We start from the raw sequence: 23,180 nt of genomic DNA, 5'->3' as shown, positions 1-23,180 counted from the left end.
TTCTCCTACCTACTCCGCCTCACTTCATAGCACCGCGAACGTTACATACTCTCCACAACACTATGACGTCACCAAGCAGCGAATCCCTATCATATTATACCATCGTTAATGCATCAATAATAACCCTCAAAACGGCCACAATTTCTCCACCCTGCGTCTCAACCGCCTCTTACTTGTAATCGCCGCCACAGTGTTTAATCAATTCTCTCATAACGCCACCGTAACGTCCCCAGTTTCACCGCGGACTTTTCCACAGAGCTAAGCTAGCTAGCCCCAGCCACCAGCAGGGACTCGCCTCAAACATATGTCCGTTGGTCATCAAAATATCATAACAAAATAACAATAAGCTCCTACGTTTCGCCAATCATTCACAACCATAGCCATAATCCATTCATGCATTTCGTAACCATAGCCATAGTACCCACATACAATCATTACTGAATGTTTAAGCTTACCATAGCACTGTTGTCGAATTTCCACTAAGTACTTTATCAGTCATCTTAACCAAATGTTTTTAAGCACATTGTTTTCGTATCACAGCGCACGTAATTGAATCAACACGCCGGTTTCGCTCAAGATTAAAAAGGAATCTCCGGACCCAATTCGATATTATACCTAAGGACGAATATATATCTTCATTTAATTTGGCCGAATAGGTCCCTGCAGACACGTCCTGACTATCACGCGATCAGCCAGTAAACCATTCTATTATTGAGCCCCTTGAACACGCCGGCACCCTACACTTCTATCAATTATTACGTGTTATTCCTGTAATCGCACAGACCAAGTTCCCCGATCATGCAGGGGCCAAACTCATCTTTATCATACCTGATTTGCATGTTCTAAATAACAACAGAGCTCTTCTTATACACAGCTCTCTCCCCATTCAGAACAAAAAAATCTTAATCAACCATTACCCGCGCCCTCTTCCTGAGAATAATCTTTAGGGAATTTATATACTCAGAACGCGCCCCCGTCGCACACACCAGATCGCCGCGCTTCCTAGCCAGAAAAGCCTTTTATCTGCCGTCATGCGACGCTAATCATCCCATTACACCATGATCAGATAGTCTGTGCCCCACCAATACGCAATCACATTATTATAACATGAGGCCTTGTAATTACTCCAACTTCCCCGTACAGTTCATAAAGTATACTCCATACGAGTTAACCAACCCAACCCCCGTGGCCCGCTGGGCCGAGACCGGCCTCCTGTGTCTGAATGAACATACAAACCTAAAAAGCCCACGTTTGCATGTTCACTGCACAACAAGCGCGATCGTCATACCTCCGGACACTCTAACCTAACTCACCGCTCCCCCATCCCCGCATGCCGAAGCCATATTCACCTTGGGCCCCAAACAGTGGCGTACACAACCAGCCTTCATCCTGTCCCTCTCCCTCCTCCATTCAGACAACAAGCCCATCGATAATCACTCCAAACGCAGCAACACCCCAGCTTCTTTGCCCCGTGTCCCCAACACACAGCAAGGTCCAGATATGATACATATTACAAGACCCTACCGCACCTTTTCAGGGGGAGACACAAAGGGTAGGGTAGAACGGCACCATTTCTGTAGTAAATTCCCACAGACTTTCTACAATAATTTGAGGTTATTGTAGCACAATACAATGAGATTGATTATCTGGAAGGAGGAGGAAAGATTCATACTGATAGAATTGTTGGTCTCCTCATTCTGACTTAGCAGATGAGGAATAAAACGTTTACGCCAGACAAACCAGAATTGTAGTTCAACTCAGCTGATTTATTTGATCAGAGCCAGGAGTCCAAGGTGAATAGAACAAAGGATTTATCAGAAAACATCAACATGGCTGCTGTGTACAGGAATCAACAATCAGGTTTGCATCTCAAACCTAAATACTGCACATCAAACAGTCACTTGGTTAACATAATTTGACCATACATGGTTTACTGTACACATTATACATGAGTAAATCTGGTTTACAGATCAGGGATCTGTACATTACTCTAATCTATAAACAACCATTGGTGTTTCCCATGATTTACTCACGTAAAATGCAATCAGCTCACAGTAGTCTCTGGGTGGACGAAGCGGTGGCGGAGCCCCCAGACCCCCTTTTGGTGGTCCCGGTCTGAGAGCTCCTGAATTACAATTTGTCTCTTCCTTATATCCTATCATGTCTAGCCAAAATAGCACTGTTACAGTTGATCCAATCATGCGGTTGTCCCCACCTCTGGGTTTCTCTGGGGGAGGCCGGCTGCCCCCCCCCTTTGATCTCCTGTGTGGATCTTGACTCAATACCCAGAGGGGCCGCTATATAACTTTAACATTCCTTCTATATGGCTATAGATGTCTAATATCATCCAAGTACAGTCAGTGCTTTCTAAGACTGATACCAGACATCATATGAGACCTTTTGATACTAAACAGTTGATTAATAGATTGCTTTGTTTGTGAGTTAGTGTCCATGCTTCAACAAGTCTAAACTGGTCTGCCCTGTGTTCAACCCAGCTGTCTCTGCTTCTACATTTACATACTGTGTGTTGTTTGTTCTCTAAATTAGTCATTGCTTGAGTGGGGGTTTATTGACTATTTCTGTAACACCAGTATCACTTAAAACACCCTCTACCGTTGAAAGGGCACACATTCCTTTTTGCAGTATGGTTCTCTAATTTATTCACACATATTAATTATGAAACTCCAAGGCAATATTACCACAACTGCTTATAATAAAACCATCCGCTTAGCAAGGAAAGATTACTTCTCTAAAATCATTACAGAAAATGCTGGAAACTCCAGAATCCTCTTTTCCACTATTAATGTACTACTCAACACTGCCCCTACACCTCCTCAGTCATCAACGGTTAAGTGTGAAGAACTTGCACTATTCTTTAACAACAAAATAACCTTGATCAGGGCCAGCATTACTCATGATGGAAATAAAGTTGATTGCGGCAAACCGTGCAATGTAACCATGAGAAGTTTCACATGCATCACATTAGATGTACTCTGCAAAACTGTCTCAGAATGTAACTCCTCCACCTCAGACATTGACCCTATACCTACAGCTTTCTTCAAACGGGTATTTAATAGTGTTTCAAGCCCTGTGCTAGATATCATAAACACTTCCCTTAGGACTGGTATTTTCCCGGATGCCTTTAAAACAGCAGTTGTAAAGCCATTACTAAAAAAACCTAACTTGGATAGTAATGAAATGGCAAATTATCGTCCAATATCCAACCTACCATTCATTAGTAAAGTACTTGAAAAGATAGTTTCAGTTCAAATAAATTCCTTTCTTGAAGAAAACAACATCTTAGAAGAATTTCAGTCAGGATTCAGAAAATATCATAGCACTGAAACTGCCCTCACCAAAATAATCAGTGACCTCAGACTAAACTCTGACGAGAATAAGATCTCCATCCTTATCCTGTTAGATCTCAGTGCAGCATTTGATACAATCGATCACGATATTCTAATCGATCGTCTTGAAAACCATGTCGGTTTCTCAGACCATGTGCTAGGCTGGTTTGAAACATACATCAGAGGGAGGAAATTCTATGTTAAACTAGGAGATCACATGTCTGATATATACGACAACAACTATGGAGTTGCACAAGGGAGTTGCTTAGGTCCTTTACTCTTCTCCCTTTACATGTTACCGCTGGGTGATATCATCAGAGAACATAATGTAGATTTCCATAGCTATGCGGATGATACACAACTGTACATATCTGCTGAACCAAATGATACAGCGATTAGCTCCATTACAGACTGCTTACTGGCAATAAATAAATGGATGAGTAAGAACTTCCTGAAACTAAACGAGAACAAAACTGAAATTCTAATTATCGGCTCCAAAACTAAAAAAGAAACATTAATAAAGAACCTGGGGGGACTAACCCCTTGGATCAAATCTGAGGTCACTAGTCTTGGGGTTGTCATAGATTCAGAACTGAACTTCAATTCTCATATTAGCAAAGTGACGAAAACATCGTTCTTCCATCTCAGAAATATAGCAAAAGTACGACCATTTATTAATCAGAACGATGCTGAGAAGCTAATTCATGCATTCATATCTAGCCGGTTAGACTACTGTAATGCACTTTTCACAGGTCTCCCTAAGAAAACCACAGAGAGGCTTCAGCTAATCCAAAACTCTGCAGCCCGACTGCTAACTAGAACCAAAAGGAGAGAGCACATTAGTCCAGTCTTAGCCGCTTTACACTGGCTTCCTGTAACATTTAGAATTGACTTTAAGGTCCTTCTCCTTACATACAAAGCTCTAAATGGACAGGGACCTAGCTACATCGCCAACACTCTAATAAATTACACACCAGCAAGAACACTGTGATCATCAGCTGCTGGACTACTAGAGGCTCCCAGAAGCAGTCAAAAGAGGATCGGTAATGCAGCCTTTATCAACTATGCCCCAAAACTATGGAACAAACTACCCCAAAACATCAGGGAAGCCAACTCGCTAGACATCTTTAAAAGACAGCTTAAAACCTATCTCTTTGCTCAGGCATTTCACTGATAGATATCTGCTACCACCTAGTGGCAAGAGGAAACATCAGGGATATCCTGACACAACTTGTATTTATTCTTACCCTGCCTACTCTTTTACACTGCCTATCAAATTCATGTGTCGGTTATTGCACTTTTTACTTCTTACTGATGACTATTTTTAAACTGAATCATTTTAAACTATTCTTATTATTTGCTATGCTCGCTCATGCCTGTATTTTTTTTATGTCCGTCGGTTAGTGCACTTTTTAATTACTGAATAGAGAGCCTATTAGGATGCTAGATCCTAATGTGAAACACTATGAACCAGGTTAACTGTGTCCTGGCTGTAGCATTGTAGAACCAGGTTAACTGTGTCCTGGCTGTAGCATTGTAGAACCAGGTTAACTGTGTCCTGGCTGTAGCATTGTAGAACCAGGTTAACTGTGTCCTGGCTGTAGTAGAACCAGGTTAACTGTGTCCTGGCTGTAGCATTGTAGAACCAGGTTAACTGTGTCCTGGCTGTAGCTGTTAGTAGAACCAGGTTAACTGTGTCCTGGCTGTAGTAGAACCAGGTTAACTGTGTCCTGGCTGTTAGTAGAACCAGGTTAACTGTGTCCTGGCTGTAGCATTGTAGAACCAGGTTAACTGTGTCCTGGCTGTAGTAGAACCAGGTTAACTGTGTCCTGGCTGTAGTAGAACCAGGTTAACTGTGTCCTGGCTGTTAGTAGAACCAGGTTAACTGTGTCCTGGCTGTAGCAGTTTGGTTTGTTAGAACAGACTGTAATCTTATGCTTATGGCAGATCAATCAGCATGGATTGTCTGTAAACTTTAATACATGGCAGTTTGGTTTGTTAGAACAGACTGTAATCTTCACTTGCTTATGGCAGATCAATCAGCATGGATTGTCTGTAAACTTTCACTTGCTTATGGCAGATCAATCAGCATGGATTGTCTGTAAACGTTATGCATTGTTGTCACTTGCCATATCTTGCTATGCTCGCTCATGCCTGTATTTTTTATGTCCGTTCTATTTTATCATTTTTATTTTATTTTATTTTATTTTTATTTTACTATTTTTAAACTGAATCATTTTAAACTATTTTTACTATTTGTGTTACTGAAAACTGTAAGCGGAGAGCCTATTGGGATGCTAGATCCTAATGTGAAACACTGTGATTCTACCTGTCTATCTTTTTATGCTCGCTTATGCCTGTATTTTTTACTGTTGTGAAGCACTTTGAACTGCAACCTCTGTATGAAAAGTGCTATACAAATAAAGTTATTATTATTTATTATTATTATCTAGCTCCCCAGAAAAAAGACGAGGCGAAAACTGCGATAAACCTTATATTGACGGCACTATAAAATGACAACCAACTGATTTTTTTTTTCTTTAAGCCATTATGAAGGCACGGTTTATGCACTCAAGTGACAATGAGAATGGACAGATAGCAATACTATAAAGTATATATATAGCTGTTAGAAAGTACATCGGTTTGTTGACAACGCACGGTCCTCTGGACTATAAATCGCAGCGGGACTTTGGTCGCCATGGTGTGTTAACAGAACCATACTAATTACTCGACGGTACTTTTGCTGTTTGACACAGCACACAGGCCAAAATAGTTATTATTACACACATGAAAATTGCAGCACCAAAACTAAAACTCACAATTACAATGTAGACATAGTGATTTAACCAAAAGTGTCGGAACACCGAAAATGCGTACCTCTGGCTTTACTTGTTCCAGTCAGAAAGACAGCGAACTCGCTCAGTGAAGTCCTTTGACGCAGAACAGGTGTATCAATTATTTACATTCATTAAAATAAACTAAATACCAAACCAAAAAGATGATCTATAAACACTAAATCCATTATAATAACCAAATGGGATTTTGTTTCGAGAATCATTAACTCAACATGGGGAAAGTAATATAATCTAAAAATCAGGAAGTTACCCCTAAAAACATAAAAGTCGAACATGCCCACTTTGCACATTCAAAATAAAAGTGTATCTGTTTTAAACTACTCATTTGAGATGAAAATAAAAGTTTCTGTTTATAATCTAGCATAACAACAACATTGATCTGCTACATAGGCCTATGTCATAAATATTATGATGAATTGAAAATGGGGGACCATGATTGTAACTCCTTCCAAGCACAGCAGACACAAGTGGTTTCTTTCTACAGGTTTATTGAAAGCTTGGTCCTCCAATCCACCTCCAATCCACCATGAAAACTTAAAACAGAAAACATAAGTCGCGTTAGGTCAACACAAACAATAATATACACAGTATGAAAAACAACACGTCAGCAAAGAACCTGTACAACTCCGACCATCCCGCTTGCCGTAATCAGTCCCAAAAGTAAAACGCGACAGCAGCCTAACGGGACACCATATATAACCAGACGTCAAAATGAATATACTATAAATTGTAGCAAATTAAATAATAAAGAAAATAAGAAATGCAACATAAATACATTCTCAAATATTACACTAGACTTACAAACTCAAATAACATATAAATTATGAAACCATATAATGGCCACAGCTACACTCCCACCAAATCGCACACATGTGGGATTTCACTGAACATAATGGTCGACTTCTAAATTAAACATTTCTTGTGATCATTCAGCTGATAGAGTTGTGCCCTTCCTGATGACCTGTACAGGACTTGTAAGTCGCTTTGGATAAAAGCGTCAGCTAAATGACTAAATGTAAATGTCATTTAACATAAATTTCAGGCAAAACATTAAATTAGTCTGCTACAAGTAGCGTTACAACCTTCTGTACAGGTCTATCAAGGAACACTCTTTTAGTTGTAGGTTTCCCTTTTTTGTCAAAGGTGGTGTCACTCACCAGCAATTTCAGTTTTCTCACCCTACCATCTGACCCTGGATAGACGTCTGTAATTCTGGCCAGCTTCCATTCATTACGTGGATCATTACGTGGATCATTAAGATCGTCTTGTAGAAGAACAATTTCGTTGACCTTCGAGTTCCTTCTGTCCTTTTATGGCAATGAACGCTCTTAAGGCATTGATAAATGCATCAGTTGTCATATCATATTATGTCATATCATAATCACCTCTATGTGTATGGCCCTTGAACATAGACAGGTAAGTAAGAGACCATATCTTTTGAGATCCTTCCTTCCTTCAACATAGATCGGACCAAAGCAGTCTATGCCAGCGTAAGTGAAGGGTGGAGTTGCTTCCGATCTTGTGGTAAGTCACCCACTCTTTGTTCTTCAGTACATCTTCTGTACTTTCTACACTTGACACATTCCGAGAATCTCTGTAGGCGATCCAATGATGATCTGTTTCCCTTTGCTTTAGTGTTGCACACAAAAGCCTTGCGGAGTTCAGGATCATCTTCCTTAATTTCTCCCACCTTGAGTTCTCTGACAGGTCATTTTTTCTTCTTTTTTCTTTTTCCTTTTCTTTTCCCTTTTCTTTGAATGGTAACGGCATTTCGTAGTGACCATTGTTCTTTTGCGTGATGGTTTCTTTCAACTTCGACAGGCACGTGAGATCATCTTGAGACACAGGGTCATGTTGTGTTACGATTGTGTTAAAGAAGACGTGTCCGGCCCATGGGGGCATTAATGTGTGTTGTCGGGCCTTACAAATACATTTGATTTGATTGGTATTCGTGGCAGTGATGTGTACCATATTAATGGGATAACCATAACCATATGAGTTCTTCAACTTCATCAGCTACCATGGTACACTGCTTCAGCTTGCTGAGCAGGTGCTTTGAGTGTATGAGGTGTCAGAAGGCAATTTTGTAATGAACAATTTTGCAATGAATAGATTTTTACATGGAATTAATTATGTAGTTTGCATATTGTTTAGATTTTAGTGGAGCTTGATGCAATGTGTTAAAGTTAGAGGTTCTATGTAGGATTGCAAGTAACTGTCTAACTGTATTTAACTGTTTCCACTAACTGTACATATGACTGTTTACACGAGTGACTTATCTGTATAGACCAGGGGTGGGCAATTATTTTTCCCAGGGGGCCGAATGAGCAACTGAAAATATGTTGGGGGGCCGGGCCAAAATTCCAAACTCAATTATGCATAATATACATTTAATTTCTATATAAAAAGCAGTAAATGGCATTGTTTTGACCCCTGGTAAGAGTGTATGTTATTATTTGGCAATTAAAAGGTGAGGTTAGCTTTCAAAAATATCATTTATTCAAATAGAATTTATTTCCAAAATGATAAACAAAATGTGAAACATTAATAACAAAGGGCATTTTGAGTTTCATATACTATTGAAACAAGGATTTTCTTAGCTTTCTAAAGACATCACATCATCTTATAGCAAAAATAAACAAGACATGTCACTGAACTGTGTAAAGAAAAGTGTCCCAGTTTTGTAGCCTTTTTTACTTTACATGCTTATATTAAACATTTAATGTTTTCAGAACTGTGCAAAAAAAAGAAAAAAATATATCAAGTGTCCCATTTCACTTGTTATATTTCCACATTTTAGTGTTCTTCAGTTCTTTTTTTTCATTCAGTGTGAGAAATCCAGTCTCTGTTGAGCTTTAACAAGTCCATCAAAGTCAGGTAGAGAGAGGATCTGTACCTGGACTTGGTAAACGTCATGACTGAGAATGTCTGTTCACATATGTAGGTGGATCCAAAGAGAACCAACATCTCCTGAGCATGTCTCCTAAGCGTATATTGTGCGTGTGAACGTTGACATGAAAAGAAAAAAGTAAAAAAAAGAAATAAAAAAATATTAACAAAAACATTTTTTTTTTTTTTTTTTTTTTTTTTATCATGTAATCTTTCGCGGGCCGGTCAATGCCCAGGTCTGGTATAGACGATCAGTGGTTGCTTTGGTGCATGTATATCTGTCCCCACCGGAGGGCGCTCTGGGCGTAGCCACTCAGGTATCCTACCTCACAGGGACTATAAAAGAGGTGGTACCCGCACCTATCTTTCTCTTCCTCAACGGCTCTCAACGAGAGTGGAGCTCTGTACATGATCATATGTGAATAAAAGAAGCCAAGACAATTCAGGCACAATAGAGAATCCATGCCTCTTGACCACATTATTGGCGCCCCAAAGCGAGTTCTGTTAACACAATGAGTTACTGGCGACTGTGTTTTGTGTGTGTGTGTGTGTGTGTGTGTGTGTGTGTGTGTGTGTGTGTGTGTGTGTGTGTGTGTGTGTGTGTGTGTGTGTGTGTGTGTGTGTGTGTGTGTGTGTGTGTGTGTGTGTGCGTGCGTGCGTGCGTGCGTGCGTGCGTGCGTGCGTGCGTGCGTGCGTGCGTGCGTGTGTGTGTGTGTGTGTGAGACTGTGTGTTTGTGTGTTTGTGTGTCTGTCCTGTTCACCTTCTGTGGTGCTGGAGATGAGTGTGTGTGTGTGTGTGTGTGTGTGTGTGTGTGTGTGTGTGTGTGTGTGTGTGTGTGTGTGTGTGTGTGTGTGTGTGTGTGTGTGTTGGTGGGAGTTGTCCACCTGTGGAGCTGGTGATGAATGCGCTTTGTGTGTGTGAGTATGTGTGTGTTGGAGCTGTGTTCGGTAGCTGTTCACCTTCTATGGCGCTGAATTCTGTGCACCACAGATCAGCCTTTTGTTGAAGGCCCAGTGCAAGAAAAAAAATTATAATAATCAAATATCATGATGATGAGAGACAATTATATTCAGATTTCATTTTGTACCAAGCAACAGGTGCTCTACCACTACAATGGTAATGTATCAATACAATGGTAATGTAGTGGAGTAAAAATATATATTTTCAAATTGCCTTTCTACTTTTTATTTTGTAATATAATGAAGTAAAAGTGAAATTTGTTAAAAAATATAAAGAAACTAAGGGAAAGTATAGATCCTCCCAAAAACTACTTAAAGGGGCACTTCACCAAAAACAATGCTGATTTATTTAACACATAATCTCACACACATCCAAAAACTCTAAAAGAAGTTTTGCACACATTAATTTAGTTTGATAGTTATTATTAATTTGAATATGGCAACCGGTGATGTCATCTGGGACATGTAATCCTTGTGTTGTGTTTTTTTATGGTGCTTGTTGTGTTTTTACTGGTTCTTTCTGTGCTAAATAACCATTGCAAATGTAGGGCCATCAAATTAAAACCATACAGTTTGTCAAAGCTTTGTGAAAATTGACTTTTCGGAGATAAGAGATTTTCATGCTCACGATGAGATTCTGTATGAAAACCCTGCTGAACTAACGGAACGTAGGCCAAGTGCGTCCACATTTTTATAGGATTCTATCACATTTTCATAACAATAGCACCCTGCGCCGTTTTCATTGAGGTTTCTTACAAATTAATGATGCTTTATCTTGTCCTTTATATGCCGATTATCATTAGAATCTTAAATTGTACCATATGTCCCCCTTTAGACAACATATGTAATGCTACCAGCGCACTTTTGTTAAGATAATTAGTTGGCCATTCGCGGTCGCTATACCGAGGTTGCAGTAATAGTTTAACGCTGTTCAGATCACGTCGGAGAATATAGACCCATCCCAGTGACCTGCGACCTGTGCTAACGCTCTTGGGAAATGCAGTGTTGTAGTTCTCAACATTTTCAGCCTTTAATTTTAAACCAATGCTGCCATCTACTGACAACAAAAAAGTGTTGTCTAATCGTCACCTTGAGAGCTACTTCCGTATACAGCGCCGCCCCAAACCCATTCTAGAGATTCCCACTTTTTGCTGGGAGTGGGGCGTGGCCGTATTTGGTCCCAGACAATAAGAGTGGCTGCAATTGGTCACCGTGACGTGTATATTCTTAATCTCCAGGCTGGATACAGGAAACGGTAAAACCTTTGTATTGTATATTATATTATATTATCTTATCATATCGTATGTCCTTATTGCTAACCGTTGCTTTAACCGCCGGCTTCTATGACGATTCTGTCAATCCGGGGCTCAATTTGAAGGTTAAATCCCAGAATGTATAAACCCACGGCCCTGGTCCACAGTAGTAATCTGTGCCACGCGGCCACAGGACATGAAATCACTCTGTGTTGAAGATATATGGTATGGCAGCTGTATGGTAGGTGGCAGCGGTGGCCACTAGCCAGCCTCTAGAAATAGCCTTTCCTTTTCAACCCTCCTAGATGCTAATTAATATGAATCTGCTTCCACATGCTGCTTTATAGAATCACTTTGTCACTGTCATCCTGTGGCAGGTCCTGCCTGCACCGGGCCCGGCTCTAGAGGTCCCTATCGGCTTCACCCAGACTGCATATACCCTCCCCCCCATCATCATCTTCACCTCCCGCCCATCACATCACAAGATTTCGCTGAATACATAGAGAGCTTTCAATTACTCAGCACTCAAAATAATGACATGTCCCACAATGCACCATGGGTAATGGAATCCATCGCTTAAGAATATTTCACAGCGTCGTTGTGTTGTGTGCTGTTTTTTCTTTCTCTCTTCCTTTTGTTCATTTCCTTTCCTCCCTGTTGTGTGAGGTAATCTCAACCTCTCAGTCCTCACTGTCCCTCACATTAGTGCTGCCGTTTCTTCCAAAGCAGACTTGTCCATTTATTTTTCTTTCCACGCTATGATTTATACCACACGGTCATCTCCGCGGAGGCGTAACTCGTGGCAACAAAGCGGGGGACGGTGATTCAAATAACACACGGTTTGCCCTTGAGTGATGTTTCTCCTCCTGTGTGGTTTCTTCATATGTAATTCTATTATCTGTCATTCTTTATTTTCCTCTCTTTTGTGTGCTTGCATATTTCTCTGGAAGTGGAGCACCATTACTGAGATTGATCTATAGTGTCTCATTACTTGCAGTGGTGTTAGAAGAGGGGGGGGGGTCTTTCTGAGGGGGAGTGGATGTACTGTGATTTGATTTCATTAGATTTTTGCACACTCATGAATACACAATTACCAAAACAGTGATTTCCACAAGTAGGCTGTACATGCAGGAACAGTCTCACACACACACACACACACATACTGTACAGACATGCACACTCTCACACACACACACACACACACACACACACACACACACACACACACACACACACACACACACACACACACACATGCACACACACTCACACACACATGCACACACACTACACACCAACACGAGTATTCACAGAAGTAAACACACAAATCATGCATGCACACAGACGCACACACACACTTTACATATTCACGCAGGTTTGAAAGTCAGAGTCACTGAGGTGTCAAATTGACAGGTATATGAGTTCTGATCATATATTATGATCTTCCATAAACCAAAGCAGTGGAGCGTGCCTTTCCATATAATCTACTGGGACAGCACCATCTTTCAGCTATTAATCACTCCAGCACATATACACACACATTATACACAAACACACAAGCAGACACACACACCTACCAGTTCAGCACACACACACACACACACACACACACACACACACACACACACACACACACACACACACACACACACACACACACACACACACACACACACACACACACACACACACACACACACACACACACACACACACACACACACACACACACACACACACACACACACACACACACACACACACACACACACACACACACACACACACACCTCTGTGTTCCCTGTGTGAAGGTTGTTCAAGCAAGATATCACATCAAATTGACTTTTAATTGATAAACCTTTATCTGTCATTTTCACTTAAAGAATTACATCTTAGCATTTTCCTCTCCACTCTTATTGAAAATAAGAATACGAATAACAGAAAATGTCACTGGTAACTGCACTTTATTAAAACTGAACTTTTTAATAAACAAGACGATTTTAGTTAAGCTGGACCATGACACTACAGTAACAATAGGGAGTCAACCAGTTGGTCAGTTGGTCAGTTAAGGACATTCACTATTGTAGGCTGGCCTTATGGGTCTGGTGAAAATATCAAGCTAAATCAGTCTACGCTCTACTTGCTAGAACATGTTGTCCTTTTCTCTCACCCTCATTAGCACTAGCACAGCCGACAAGGGGTCACATGACCCCTAGGCATTTTCAATAAATGTATCCTCGTCACTCGGTCGAGCTCCAGCTCTGTCACTCAATGAATTTTCCTAAAAGTACCCGTTTTATCTGGCACGGTTTCTGAAATTTCTAAATGACTTCAGGAAAATGTAATTAGAACGTTATTCCACATATTGGTCGTTGGAACAGACGAAAGTCACAGCACTTTGCAAGCGTCTAGCGCAGGGGTGGCCACAGGGGTGGCCAACCCGTGGCTTGCGGGCCGCATGTGGCTCTTTGCCCGTCAATGTGTGGCTCTTCCATTAAAAAAAATGTATTATAATTTTTTTTTTTACTATTTTTTTTTTTACTTTTTTATGTCACTCACTCACAACCTGTGTTTTTATGTCACTCACAACCTACATTTCATTGTGGTAAACATCATATTTTTATATTCAGAGGTAATTATATAGTTTACACTGTTTATTTTTCTCATATTTCTCATATAAGCTGTCGGGTCGTCTGACCCGTTCCTGGCGGGAATTAGTGGCATTTTCTCCATGGCTGTGCTAGTGTTAGGCTACCTGGCAGGACATGTATTGCATAATATTGGATGATGATATCCTTCCAGCCTTCCTAATTCCAGTATTCCTGATAGAATACTAATCATTTGTACGCAGCAGCATAGACAACTGACTCTGGGCCCCTGCTGCTCTGGGTTTGAATCCTGCCAGAACCTTCTCTCCTGTTTCTATCCTACTCAGCCTTCCTACTTTCTAAATAGAACAGAAAATACTAAAGGTGTGGACTGCCCACCTTACACAAAAACAAAAAGAGAAACAAGCTGTACATGGTAAAAGTTGTTCTACTACACACATACACAAACAGATTCAGTCAATGCCCATTGTACCACAGCCCTATTTGTAAACAAGCAGTAACGGTGATACAACAGTTCAGTAGGTTGCTTAAACTGCAAGTAATGACTGCATAATGAGCCCGGCGCCGTGATAGCAATCATATCAGCCCTCTCAACACAAGGAATCCATTGTGTCAAGGCTGGGTCTGGAGAGCATGCCAGGTCAGGGCCACATTTGCTGAATGGTCGGATTGGGGGTGTAGTGTAAAATGTATGTAGCCTACCCCCCCTCCCATTTTATCACCCCTCCCCCACACCTACTATGGTACCCCATCATTCCCTTTGTCCCCTGATCTAATCAGTCCCCCCTGATCAATCAGTCTCGCACCTCCATACCTAAACCATCCCCCTTCCTTTGTGTCTCAAACTCCTACCCCCTTCCAGGTCAGCCCCTTCCCTTGAAGCACCTATGGTATGGTATGGTATGGTTTATTTCTTAATCCCAGAGGGGAAACATGATTTGCCACCAGAGCGAATACACATATACAAACATGGAAGACACAGTTACATGATACAATACACTACAGGATACACAACACAATAGGAGAGCCTCTTAACACAGTGCTATCGGTGTTCGTTAAACATTTTTACCGCAGCAGGTACAAAGGACCTTCTCAATCGCTCAGTAGAGCATTGAGGCATCAGCAATCTGTTACTAAATGAGCTTCACAGAGCATCAAAACTACTAGACAATGGGTGGCCTACAAAAGATAAAATGGTGTTCAGTTTAGTCCTGGTTCGCTTGACTATGGTGATCTCCAGGGAATCAGGAGGAAGGCCAATCACTGAGCCAGCCTTTTTGTTGATTTTATTTATACGTTTTTTGTCAGAAACAGTGATGTTGCCCCCCCAGCAGAGAACAGCATTGAACAGGACACTAGCCAGGATACTTTGGTAAAATACATAGAGAAGTGACCTGCTGATGTCAAAAGAACGAAGTTTTCTCAGATGAAAGAGCCGAGACTGGGCTTTTTTAAACACAGAATCTGTGTTCTGCCTCCAGTCCAGTTTACCGTCCAGGTGAACGCCAAGGTATTTATAGGACTGGACTATTTCAACCTCCTGCCCCCTAATGATGACAGGAGAGACATTCACCTTCTTCCTACTGAAGTTGATGACCAACTCCTTGGTTTTTTCTATGTTTAATTCCAAGAAGTTGGCATTGCACCAGTGGACAAATGAGTCAATCTCCTTTTTATAGGCTTGGTCATTGCCTTTGTTGATTAGACCGATCAGTGCTGTGTCGTCAGAAAAATTTAGCATATGGCACATGGCCTCGCTGTGTCTGCAGTCCGCAGTATAATAGAGCACAAAGAGGAAGGGCGCCAAAACTGTTCCCTGGGGGGCTCCAGTTTTTGTCCAGATGACATCCGATACTATGTCATCCAGCCTGACTAACTGAGGTCGAGGAACAAGATATTTCGTGCACCTACCCCCGGCTGCCTCACCAACGCATTTATTTCGTTTAGCAATGGAAGGAATACATCAAACCAACAATAAATAATATCCTAGAGAAGAAGACAGTATATGGCATATTAACAGTTTGAGTGCCAACGACGAGATTTCTCGTCCTAACTCGCCATGCGTTGAGTGCCAATGACGAGATTTCTCATTATTTAATCGTTATTTCTTTTATTAGCGATATCCATTCATTGTTCATCCATTTAGACTGACGTTATCATTGGTAATGGCTCTGAGCTCGAAAAGGGCAAATACCGCCGCCTATCGTCTCCCGGATGGTAATGCACATCATTGGATTGGATTGAGTGGCCCTGTGCATCAGAAAAAAACTCCGGTCCAGGGTTTCCCCATCTCTGGCAAGCAGTGTCTGTTACCACATTCACTGGGGAGGCTCGGAGCAGCTTTAGATTATGTGTTTCGGACTATAACATTGGATCAATAAACGCAATCAATATTTGGAATGGCTATAAGGAATTGGATTAATCTTTTTGCAGAACATCTGATGTGAGGTAAGGACTCTATTTTACCAGTATTGGGTTAATCAGATGTTTTTTTCATAGCGATCACAATGTGTCTGTGTGTGTGTGTGTGCATGTATGACGTTAGCGCTGACCAGGTCATGGATAATAGATTTTTCAGCCCGCTTCTCTAACGTGCATACGTACACATATACTAGCATTTATTTGAAAACGATTCATAAATCAGCCGAAAAATTACAACATGTTTTGTGTATTCCACTAAAAGGCTATTATCGCGTAATTTCTCTGAAATTACTAGAACTCTCCGAAACTATACTCTTATTCAAAATGGTATAAAACGGAAATGTACCAATGAAAAAACAATCCGTTTCGTACATGTTGACTGCAAGTAAGTCATTGATAAGCGGGGGGTGTTTTAGACCCATAGCCATAATTTAAGATATAGTTTAAGTGTTCGCAAATATCCCCGACCTCCCATTGACTAAAGCGCTGGCACTCAAGGGGTTATCTGGGCAAAGGGGCGTGGCACCCAATGTGTTAATACAGTATATCCCACTATACAGTAGCTATATCCGCGGCTATCGTTTAGTTCTTATTTATTTAGTTTGCAGTGTCAGAGTCAGGACTATAAATGCAAAACGTAATTATTAATTATACAAATATTGTCGTATTTATTATCATTATAATTATTTAATTCCACCGATGTCTGTAGTATCGGGAATCCCCAATGACTTGTCCCAGAGAAAGATGTTGAAACCATGGGCGCACACCGGTCTGTCCTATTTACAACTGCCTTTTCGAGTACGTAAATCCTACAACGAATTTACAATACGAAGCCATTCGAGAATGCAGAATAAGTACGTAAATCGAGTTACGAAGGAATTCCTTGGTCAATTTTACTTATGTCCATTCGAGACAGACCAGGCTGCAGAAACAAATTAGTGGGGGGGCATAAAATGTTCTCGGGGGGGCACAATGGTTTTTCAACACAAGTTCCCTTTTATACGTTTCAGCTGGGACAACGGCACTGTGGCTTGCTTGGCGCTGCCCACGGTGCTGAACTAAACAGCAGAGAGGCAATTGAAAAATCTAATTTCTCTCTATCTTAAGAACATTCACTTATACAAAAACAGACTGAACGGATAATATAACAGACCTGCTGGGGCAGCGGACTGAGAGCAGGGGACACAAACAGGCTGGATAAGATGGTCAGGAAGGCCAGTAGCGTGGTTGGGGTGGAGCTGGACTCTAGCGAGGGTGGTGGAGAGGAGGAACCTTGCTAAGCTCCAGGCCATCAGGGAAAACCCCTCCCACCCACTATACACAGACTTGGCTGACAGGAGGAGCATGTTATAGGCTCACACTACCTAAATGCAGCACTGAACGGCACAGGAAGTCCTTCATTCCGACAGCCATCAGACTATACAATGCATCACTGTGCCTCACTGCATCACTGAGCACAGAGTGACAGTTACCATCTTCCTGGACTCTTACTTTTTAAACAGCACTGTGCAATATTACACCTACTGTAGACTTCAGTATATTTTTACTGTATTTATTTACTGTATCTGTTATTCTATTTTTATTCTATTTCATTTTATTCTATTCTTAGGCCATTTGTTTTGTTATTCTTATTCGTGACTTGTTCTGTCTAAATGTTTAATGTTGAGTGATTTGCAGTGTAAAATTTCCCTCAGGATAATACATTTCTATTCTATTCTATTCTATATCTTTGAAAAGTCTCCATTTATTCAACACTTCTGAATTCACTGACAAACTGAACTGACAAAAATAAGGTGCATTCTGGAAAGATGTGACCCATCAATTATCAAAACTCGTATCTTGGAATATACCAGTACACCCCTCTGTATTACTATTGAATGATGTTTTTGAGTTTGCAGTAAATCCACAGCTAAAGAGATTGGTTTTATCGGGTATCACAGTAGCTAAAAAACTGATCGCATCACGCTGGTTTCAACCGGAAAAAATGTGCCGGAAGATTTGGTTTCTTACATATCTCGATGTGATTTATCAAGAAATATCTACAGCAAGAATTCTGGGTCTCAACGAATCCAAAATGTCAATGTGGTTAGAAGTGGTGGAGAGAATAAAAGCTAGCTTATAATGGTAGTGTCTGGTTAGGAGTGAGGGATAATGGAGGTACTATCCAAGGAGGGGTCCGGGAGGGGGGGGTTCGAGCTGGAGCATATGTGTGTAGGGTTTTAGATAATAGGTATTAGGGGTATATCCTGTATAAGACATTGGTATAATTGATAATTTCGTTGGATATACATTGTATACGGTAAAATATTATTATATACTTTTTTTTGTTTTCTGTTTCTGTACTTGCATGTCATTTTAGCCACCTTAATTGTTATTCATTATGCATTGTGTGTTGAGTACTGACTGAATTTTGTTTTGCAATAATAAAAAAAAAAAATAAAAATAAAATAAGGTGCATAAAAAAGCAAACAAAATTCCTCCACAGGCTACTCACCATCATTAGTAGAGCGGCAAGTGGCGTTTGGGGACAGAGTGAAATCTTCTTAAAACACTGCCCCTCTCCACTCATTCCTGAACTTTTTTGTTAAGTCCTTCTCAAATGCCAACTGAATTAAATTGGCCTTGCGTCGATGAAGAATACTAAGGCGATGTTCTGTAAAGACGTTCTTGAGGGTAGAAAACGAATTCTTCAGAGTGCCGTGCTAGCTTCAGTAGTGTTGTTGTTGACATCAGTGCCCACTAGGGCTGTCCCCGACTAAGGATTTGGATAGTCGACTTTGATCGAAATTTTTTTATTTAATAAAATTTTTTTACCACGGTGGGCACACCTAATGCCCGCCCATGGCGCCGGGTCTGGTTAGAGAAATGAAGATAATGAAAAATGCTCCGCCGAACTTCCGGTTTACGATCAGGTCGGATGGCGGTGTGATTTTTTCGAGCTCAGTGACCACTCCACATATATATCAATTACGACGTTAATTTCACGACATACATTCATAATATTGCTTCACAGTGATGGCGAATCAATTATCGAATAAGAAGGGGACATTGAATGAAGTGGATGGTGACTTTATCAGAACTCTATTCCGCGCTGAGCTCGACGCTAGCATGCTCTTGCTAACCAGCAGACTGGATTCACTCCAGGAGGAGCTAGCTAGCGCGACCACGCGGATCACCCAAGTGGAGGAAAGGATGGCAGAGGTGGCAATCGTGACTGAAACCAACTGCGCTGAACTGTCGGAGATCGAGGAAAAATTCCATTATTACGAAAATAAGATCGCAGATCTGGAGGACCGGAACAGGAGGTGTAATATTAGAGTTTATGGCTTGCCCGAGGACATTGAAGAAGACGCGCCGATTTCTTACCTAGAAAAGATAATTCCTCAATGGTTTCCGTCCATTAAAACACCGGAGATTGAGCGGGCACATCGAATTTTTAGAAATGGCCCCACGGATAAAGCCGGACACTCACACACTTTTATCTTTTGCTGCCTGCGGTTCCCTACAAGACAGGCTATTTTACGAGAAGCAAGAAACCACCCCCCGAAAATGGGCAACTATACACTGAGATTCGCCGCCGACTTCAGCGACCTTACCGCCAGGCGCCGCGGGGCCTTCTCGAAAGCCATGGGGATTGCTTGTGAGAGGGGCATAGAAGCATTCCTAATTTACCCTGCGACTCTGAAAATCAAGGAGGGCCGCGGAGTTGTGTCCGTCAACCACCTATTCACAACGGCGTCCGAAGCGGAGCGGTTCCTCAGACACGACATGGCAATGTCCACCCCGTCCAAGGATGTTGTGCCGCCCCCGGCGGGGCAGACGACGAGCACCAGGGAGTAGCAGGGCTTTGGGCCTTGTTTAGCTTAGCGCAAGCTATGCTGGCTATCGGGCTCTTTCAACTAACCATTTCGTTCCACTCACCTAACACGGCCTTTCGATTCAACGGAACGGTAACATGCATGGTATTATCTATGCTATATATCTCCAGAAATGGGTATGTACATTGACTATTTTCGAATATAATTCAGACGACTTGTGCTTTTTGACGCACTAGTCTTTTTATTGTCTGAGCATTGAACTTCGATACAGAACTGTTATGCAAACTATCTTTTTTCAAGTTGGTATTTGGATGGACTGTACTTCATAACTTTCACTCGAAAGAGCTATATGCTAACGTATCGGCCGGTCGAGAGGGAAGGATCCCTCTTGGCGGAGCTATCTACGTGAATCGAGCTAACAGGCCTTAGCCTGATTAAGCTATGCTCAAGACATGCCGGCTAACCAGCTCTCCTAGCTAACACTACCTCGCCACGTGTGTACTGTGACTCTTTAGCTACGGTTGCACACTGACGTTCTTTTTTCAAGTATAATGCGGACGACCGGCGCTCTTTAACGCATTGACCTTATATTGCCTGCTATAGTTCATATAAGACGAATTGGGCCTAACAAAAATAATGGTTTGGTTCCGGTTGCCGACCGACCCTGCCGATTTAGGTGCGACCCAATTTATTTTATGAGTTCTAATTTTTTTTATTTTTATTTTTTTTTTAACAATAAAGTTTCATACAAATCTTAGTCAAACCTTTAGTATTATGGATAATAAACATGCTGGCAGGGTACATGCATTATTTTAATTAAATAAAGAAATTCCCTATCCATAGTCGCCGTGGGAAAAAAAAAATATAAAATAAAATAAATTCTCTACCTACCCATGGCCTTAACTGACAACCAACAGGAACCAAACAATATTTTTTGTTATGCCTCGTGTTTTTATTACTCCTGTTATTATCGCCGGCACTTTAAACTGCACATTATTGCGTTGTATTGAATTATCCTCTCAGTAGAGTGAAATGGGTTCTATTTTTCTGATTTGTTACAATATACCTTACAAGTTATATGGTTAAGATACTATTGTTGCTGTGGTTGCTGTGCTCGGTCAGGTTTGACCAACTGATGTTTGATCGATACCGGACAAGTATTTTGAAGGGGGGGAGGGGGGTGGGAATGGGGGATTGTGTGGTTTTATGTTTTTCTTTCAATTTGAATCGCTCTGTTTTATGTTTGTTCTCACACTCACGCTCTGATCTCAATAGGACCTTGACAAATGGTTATATAACTGCTATGGTACTCTACTCCAAACGAATTACATTCAGTCATACTGCAGCCTTCTTAGACTATGGCTAGTTTGAACATATTGATCTGGAATACAGGGGGTCTCAATATACCACATAAACGCACAAGTGTACTAACGTGGCTAAAAGGAAGGAAGAGGATCTTGCATTACTGAGTGAAACACAACTTTTATTGGCGGATAACGCAAGACTGGCAAATACATTTTACCATAACATAAGCTATTCTTCTTTTGACACTAGGTCCCGAGGGGTAGCCATAATAGCGAAGCGAAAATTGAATATTAAACTGTTAGATTTGTGGTCCGATGCAGAAGGTCGAATTACTATTGCTAAAATAGAATGTTCCAACCGGTTTGCGCTGATTTCTGCTTACGCCCCTAATGTGTATGACGCTAATTTGTATGCTGTCCTCACTGCAGCAATGCTAAAACTACCTGATTACTCATTAATAGTAGGAGCTGATTTTAATGCGGTTTGGGATCCATTGATTAATAGGTCCAGTAATGCTAAAACCCCTGATCAGAAGCAAGCTACCGCGGCCCTACGTGCCTGGTCTAAGGACACGGGGGTAATTGATATGTGGCGATCGCTCAACCCATCCGCGAGAGATTATTCCTTCTTCTCATAGAGACAAAACGTATTCCAGGATTGATTATGTTTTTTCTTCCCTACGGCTCTTTGATAGCTTTGATGTTGACTTAGCACTTTCAGACCACAAAGGTATCCTACTTAAGGTTTCACTCAGTAAAATAACGTCCTGTGCCCCTAGGTGGCGCTTTAACTCTACACTGCTGAAAAATGGGGATTTTAACTTGAAATTTAAAGAAAAGCTCACTGAATTCCTGCAGTTTAATGCGGGCTCGATACAGGATCCCAGAAAGTGTTTTATCAGAAATGACACTACTCTTTTTGCATCTAATCTCCGCAAGGGACGTCTCTCCAAGCTGGTGGAACTGGAAAAGCTTCATGCCACGTTGATCTCTTCATTGCAGCACAACTACTCTAGTCGACTGGAGCTTCAAATTAAGGTAGTGAAAAAGGAGATTAACTCCATTTTAAGACAACAATCTGGATTTCAGATGCACAGAACAAGACAACACTACTACTTTCATGGCTCCAGGCCTAGTCACCTTCTAGCTATGAAGATACGTGCGCAATTTGCGGTTATATCCCTTCCATTAAGAACCAGCAGAGGGAAGTAATCACCAACCCCAAAAAGATTAATGATACATTTAGCTCTTTCTATTCCAATCTGTACAAGTCAGAGGTGGTCTTTGATTATACCAAGCTGGAGGATTTCCTTGATCGAATCAACTTACCACATATCTCGGAAGATAGTGCTTAACTGTTAGCTGCACCTATCACGCTAGCTGAAACGGATATGCAACGGGGCAAGGCTCCCGGATGGGACGGCATCCCACCGGAACTCTATCTCGCATTCTGGGATGTACTCGGTCCCTTATTACTCTCAATGATTTTACATTCAATCAAAGAGGGCAATTTTTCCAGAGATGTCAATATGGCGCTTATATCTGTTTTACTCAAGAAAGATAAGGACCCAACCGAGTGTGTAAGCTATAGGCCAAGGTTCTAGCCACCCGACTTCAAAAGCATATGACATCTCTAGTTCATCCTGATCAGACCGGCTTCATAAGAGGCCGCCTGGTTACTGATAACATCAGACGGTTACTGCATGTCATTGATGCCAGCAAGG

Source organism: Notolepis coatsorum (genome assembly GCF_963971535.1).
Source record: "Notolepis coatsorum genome assembly, chromosome: 11".
Classification (NCBI taxonomy): Eukaryota; Metazoa; Chordata; class Actinopteri; order Aulopiformes; family Paralepididae; genus Notolepis; species Notolepis coatsorum.
Note: the sequence above shows the minus strand (reverse complement) of the source record.